We start from the raw sequence: 6,210 nt of genomic DNA, 5'->3' as shown, positions 1-6,210 counted from the left end.
TTGAAAAAATTCTTTATTGAAATTTTTGGAATATATCACATTTAAATTTATAAATAAACAACGTTTATTGGATTTTGTTCATACAGTTGATCGTTGATCAGTTTACAGACACGAACTTGTTTTTGAGCTCGTATGACGACACGTTCGGATTACAGTCACCATTAAAAATGTCAAATTTTATTAAGTCAGATTTGACATATTCACATTTCAAAACTTCAATAACGACCCTCGTAGTATTAACTAAATTATCGTCTTGAGATATTTTAATTGTAATTAGTATGAATATCATCAACGGTTTCAGAAATTTTAACTGACCTATTAACAGATAAATCATATATTTTAAACTATAACTTTCCTGGCTTTTTTTTGGTATAAAACAAGATTTAATTTTTATAATTATCAGTTTTTATTAAGCATAAATCTTTTTTATAAGATTGGAATCAATAGAAATATCTTTAAAATGAAAAAAAAAAACAAAATGGTGTTACTGGGATTTGAACCTTCTTATCCTTGGTGAGAGGCAGATACACAAATCATTCAACTACCGAGACGCGGTTACCGTGATTTTTAAAAATATTACCAGTTCATAAAATAGGCATAAAAATATATTTTTAAGAAAAATATATGATTTATAGGTATTCATAAAGGGTATTTTATGAAATATGGATACGTTTATATATAACTCGTACGTAAATTAACGCCTTGTAGTTTATTTTACGTTGAAGCAAAAAAATTATTTCGTAACATGATGCAATATCTCAATAATCGATTCAATTAATTCTTTCCTCGTTTGTATATACAGAAAATCAAATTTGTATTTTCTTCTTGCTTATTTTCATATATGTAGTATTTCTTTATGGACAGTTTCTATATTAGGAAGCTGTTTTGACTAAGGAAGTCGGTTCTGCGCATTCTCAAGCATGCGCAGAATAGATAAAACAAGATTTATCCAGTTTGTGTCGGTTTTTTTGATGGATATGGGGATAAATAAAAATGAAAAAATTGAAACTACAAATTTTTATTTTGGATAATGTATAATTACAAAACACTATACTAGACGAAAAATCTTAAAGCTAATGAAAGATCTGTGGAAGAGATTATCGAAAAACTACGAAAAAAGACTTAAAGATTAAGATACGAAAAAAATTATCAACTAAATTTCGTTATCAATAAAACAGTAATGGAAGAAATCATTCGTTAAGCTGATATCACAGAAAAAATGTACAAAAAGTTTATCATATTCCTATCACATAGCCTGCCAGAGCATTATATTTATTTATAAAGCTAAGGATCAAAGAATATGTGCAAACTAAAATTTAAATTTCCCTTTTCAGTCTTATATACATCAAAATTGACACTTTTCGGCCTATGCTTTACAAAAAACAATACGACGATCGTATTATTTTAAGTTGAAGCGAAAAAGCATAACTAAACTAAAAAAAATTAAAGCTCCGAATTTATCACAGATAAAAATATTTAAAACTAATTAAAGCCAAGTTTTAAAAATTTCAAAGCATCGTTTAAAGCTTGAGCAAAAGTTAAAGGTGTCGAAAAAAAATGTACAAAAAATAAACAAGCAGTTGTAAGCTATTTTAAAAAAAATATATCACAGATTTAACCTACACTAATATCACAATATATATTTTTTTTATTTAAATATTGCACGTATTGAAATTGCACTTTTAAAAAGTCAGCTTAACCAAAATATATATATATATATATATAAAAAAAAAGATCATTAGCTCAGAAAACCATAATATTAATCTAACCTAACAGGAAGACATTGATTACTTCTCATGCAAACTAAATTTATCCTAACCCTACTTTTAAAACTATACTAAAATTAAACATCTTACAATTTTCCAAGTTCTAAAAGTTCGTTAACCAAATTTTCATTAATTTCGTTATCGTTAAAAGTAGAATACGAAATACTCCGTATTATTCCAGCAGTTGAACCGGAATCAAAAGTTACCAGAGACGTATTTTGCTCAGAAATTTCCGCAAATTTCTCCCAGAAGTTATTCAAATTGACTCTAGCGCTAGGAACTATTTTTCGTGAAAGCTTAGGTTTCAGAAGCTGTAAATAAAAAAAAAATCCATCAGCTAACGTACTAAAATTAACCTACAAACTCGTATTTAAAAATATATTATTTACCTCTCGTTGTTGTCGTCTATAAGGCGATTTAATTTTATTCATCTCGATTAACTTGTTGCAGAGACACATTTTTCCAAAACAGAAATCAGCTGATTGTCAAATTACGACGTAATATATTCACGACGTACCGAAAACTCACAGTACGACTAACTTTAAGTTAAGTTCGAAGGGTGAATGTGCCCAAATGGTACAGCTCGTAGTTTATATAAGCGACTCGTATCTGATATTCGATCCGCGCATGTACGATTTTTAGCGCGCGTTATACACGCGACTGAAAAGGCGTACGCTTAGCCCAAGCCAAAGATATAGCCCCGTCCTTTTCCGTCACGTTCACCAGTTATAGTACAGACAAATTTTCGAAATTATATAAACATTTATCAACATAAATACATTTGTATTATTAATAACCGATACAAAACAGAAGCATATAATCAAAGATATGATAATAAGAATCGATTTACGTCTAAACCAAGTTGCAACACTGAGGAATTGAAGGTACTCAAATTGGGGCCCAAAATTTCCCAATCGACATATTTTAAGCTTCCCTATACGCATCTGTTCTATGTTAGGTTTTAGACGGGACATACTGTATATATATCATCGCAAAAAATGTTTTCTCAAATCAGAATATTATTACTTTATACTGTATCACTTGAAATATAAAATAACTAAATTTTTAAATAGTTGGCAACGCTGTGTCAATCGTAAAATTAAATTTCCCGCTTAAATGTTTGTCTAAATATTGAAATATTTTCCTTGGAGTTTTCAAATTTTAAATCAAATCGGAATGTTCTACATTCTACATTTTTTTACCCTGTATAATATCCTTATCACTTGTATAAACTTTTTCCTCACTAAAAATTGTTATTGTAAAAATAGTGTCAAATTTTCATTGGTTATCGCGTTGGTAGACATTTTGTTTTAAAAGTGTTTCTACAATATAAATATTCCGATTTTATCGAAATTTCTTTATCATACATTCTTTTACTAATATAAGTGAATCTATTTATTCCAAATTACATTTTTGAAATATTATATTTATAAACTTCAACAATAAAAACTTCTTAAAATAACTGCACTATAAAATCTGTACAAAACTACTGACGTTATCATGAATATCGAAACTCGCCTTTAAGACCCTATACACTTAGTTTCATTTAAACACCGTCCATTTCACTTTATAAGGTCGTTTTAGTTTTCGTTTTATATCCTTTGTCGTCTTTGCATTAAATTTTTCGATTTGAGATGGAAATTTGTTCCATCTTCTCTTTTTGTTGCTTCTGAAGATTGTAACGAACTTTTTTAGTTGCCAGAAGAGTTTAATTTTTTTATTTGTGCTAATTCGGTAGGCGATACAAGTTGATTTTAAATTAACCAACTTTGACTGTGAAATATATTCAGGTTTTCAAAACTGAGAATCTCTTACATCACATACAGAGTTTATTTAATTATTAATAGTAGAACTATTTCGTTTTTTTCGTTATAAGTTTTAAAAAGATTAAATTCATTATTCTATGGTCATCTGTCATCTGTCATATTAATAAACGGGAAAGTTCAGAAGCTATAGACATGATAATTTCAAGTTAATACAGTTCTGCAAGAATAGAGGTCGCTGTTATTCTTGAAATATATACGAAATTAATTTGTCGATCAATCTTGCAAAATGTCAAATCTGACACTGCCATAATAAAGTTTGACATTTTTAATACGTACTTAGTACGAGTGTTATTTGAATTGTTTACTCGAGACATTCATTTTCGTGAACAATTGGAATCAAATCGGAAACATTTTCGTTCGATGATTTTCTATGACGAGCCAAATTGTTTTAAACGTATACAAAAGTGTATAGATCTCAATGGAAACTATTTTAAAAATAATGAAGCCAAATCGAATCATAAATATTTTGTTTTTATTTGTCTATTTCAAAATTTATGTAGTGTCAAAATCAAAATAATTTCAAAATTTTGACGTTTTGGGCTCAAAAAATTAGACTGAAAATCATTGTTGAAGATCAAAAAAATGTTGGACCATGAAAAAATTTATTTGGTAGCAATTATAGTCTAGAATTCATTTTGTTGATCTATACAATAAAGAGTGGGGTTAATCGATTGAAAAACACATTTTCGCTGATTATATTATGACAATATCTCTCGCCTATATTAATTTTCAAAAATATTAATCCATTTTTTAGTTTCATACTTTTGAAATAATAAAAAGTAAATTATTGATAAAACTACATATAATTTTAAACTTGTTCTATAAACAATAATCTTGAAATCTTTCGATGTCAGTATACAAAATATATTGTTTCTTTTTATCTCATTCGCGAGAAAAAGATGCATGGACAAGTCTAGTTTAAAGAACAATACAGCGTTGCCAGTGCTACGGATAAATAAATACGATCGACAAGTTTTTATTCTTTTTCTTAATACATTTTAAAATATAATACAGTGATAACATAAAATTTAATAATATATTATGTAATAAGTGTATAGGGAAATATATGTTTGTACTTTTGTATTTTTACTATTATATATCAGTGATTTAGGAATACGCTATATATGGCAACGTCGCTACAATGTTTAGTCATCTTTTATGATGTTGCTACTGGTGTTGAGTTAAATTCTATAGGAGGCGCAGACCATGAAAATATTAATAATACACACACCAATAAAATTAACGTATAATTTTGATATTTTAATTTAATATTGCAACAAATACTGTAAAATTAAAATGGAAAGTATACAAAAATAAGAAACAAAATTGTGGTTCGTCTTTTTGTTATCAATTGCAGTTTACGAGGGTGGTCCCGAAAGTATCTGGCCAACACGGGAGAGGGTTTAGAAAATCGATTGGAAAATACATTTTCGTTATTTTTAGATCGTACAGGTTGTCCCTATAAAAGTTATAGATCATTACGTAATGTTCCAATAAATGTATTTCAAAAATTTATTATTTTATTTAATATTGTCAAATTAACCGTTTTTCCATTCCGGTAAAACTGCCACCCTCCTTACACGTGCAAGTAATAATCAGTAAATCCAAGTGGGTTGATTTTTTTTTTATTATTATTGAATGGCATCGTCCTAGTCCGTGTCCTCGACGTACGCCAGGTGCGTGCGATGTGTGGGAACTCTGCTGAAACTCAGTTTCCCAGGGTCTCAGTTTAAAGACCAACCACCTGCCGTTGGAGTTCTACAAGAAGATGCTGCCGTACAAGGCGCCTTTTTTACCAACTTAACAATATTATTAGTTAATATTTTTAATTAATCCAAACAGATTCAGGAATTTATTTTTATTTTGTCTGTTGTCAAATATCAAATGTCCTCAACAAATTATAACTACGAGGGGCGAATGAAAAGTTTCTAGCTTCAGTTTTTAATAGTATTAAGACAAACATTGAACAGGCTTTCGATATGAGGCTTGTCGAACATGAATTTGGTTGGGATGTTGTTGTCGATAGATTTTTTTTTGCGTTTATATACCAGGCGGGTACAAAACTCTGTTTTATCGATATTACTACGACGGAAGCTCTTCCGACGTGGTTCTCGAGCACCAAGTTCGTCTGCAGACTTCAATTTATCGGGAAATATTACTTTGAGGAAGTCCAAGCTAGTCATATCAGCTACCAAGACACGTTTTTCCCGAGAACTACAACCCACAGAAGTTCAAGATGAATATCCGCAGGAATTGATCGTTTAGAAAGATTTTTTAAAGAAATTTGATTGAATTGAAGTCAGATTTCAGCATTTTATCGTTGAAAATAGTTTATTTAACGTGGGAGTAACGATAAAACGTAAATTACAACGCGTATACCGGATGCTGTAGTCGGTAATTATGTTTCGAGATTCGACGAACTAACCGTAGCCCGAGGTGACAATCGAATTAACCAAATCACTCCGAGCCGGTTCTGTTCGACTTCATATACATACATAAACATTTAAAAAGAGTTTCCACCACATACACCTGCCAGATTTTCCCACGAAAGATCGCAGTCGACGGCGCCTCGCGCAAAACACCGGACAATCGAAAAAAAAAAAAATTAACCACGTCAA

At 29.7% G+C, this 6,210-nt stretch overlaps 1 long non-coding RNA gene across 1 annotated transcript; it reads right to left on the bottom strand.

The window, feature by feature from the left end:
- Window positions 1-1,002: 1,002 nt before the first annotated feature.
- LOC130899426 (uncharacterized) lies at window positions 1,003-5,048 on the bottom strand. The gene is made up of 2 exons (XR_009060026.1): window positions 2,156-5,048; window positions 1,003-2,077 (listed from the first exon to the last, which is right to left on the bottom strand). It is a non-coding gene; the product is annotated as an uncharacterized LOC130899426 (long non-coding RNA).
- Between the last annotated feature and the right edge of the window lie 1,162 nt (window positions 5,049-6,210).

The sequence above is a fragment of the Diorhabda carinulata genome, chromosome 11 (genome assembly GCF_026250575.1).
Source record: "Diorhabda carinulata isolate Delta chromosome 11, icDioCari1.1, whole genome shotgun sequence".
NCBI lineage: Eukaryota > Metazoa > Arthropoda > Insecta > Coleoptera > Chrysomelidae > Diorhabda > Diorhabda carinulata.
Note: the sequence above shows the minus strand (reverse complement) of the source record. Positions and strands in the feature narration are given on the sequence as shown.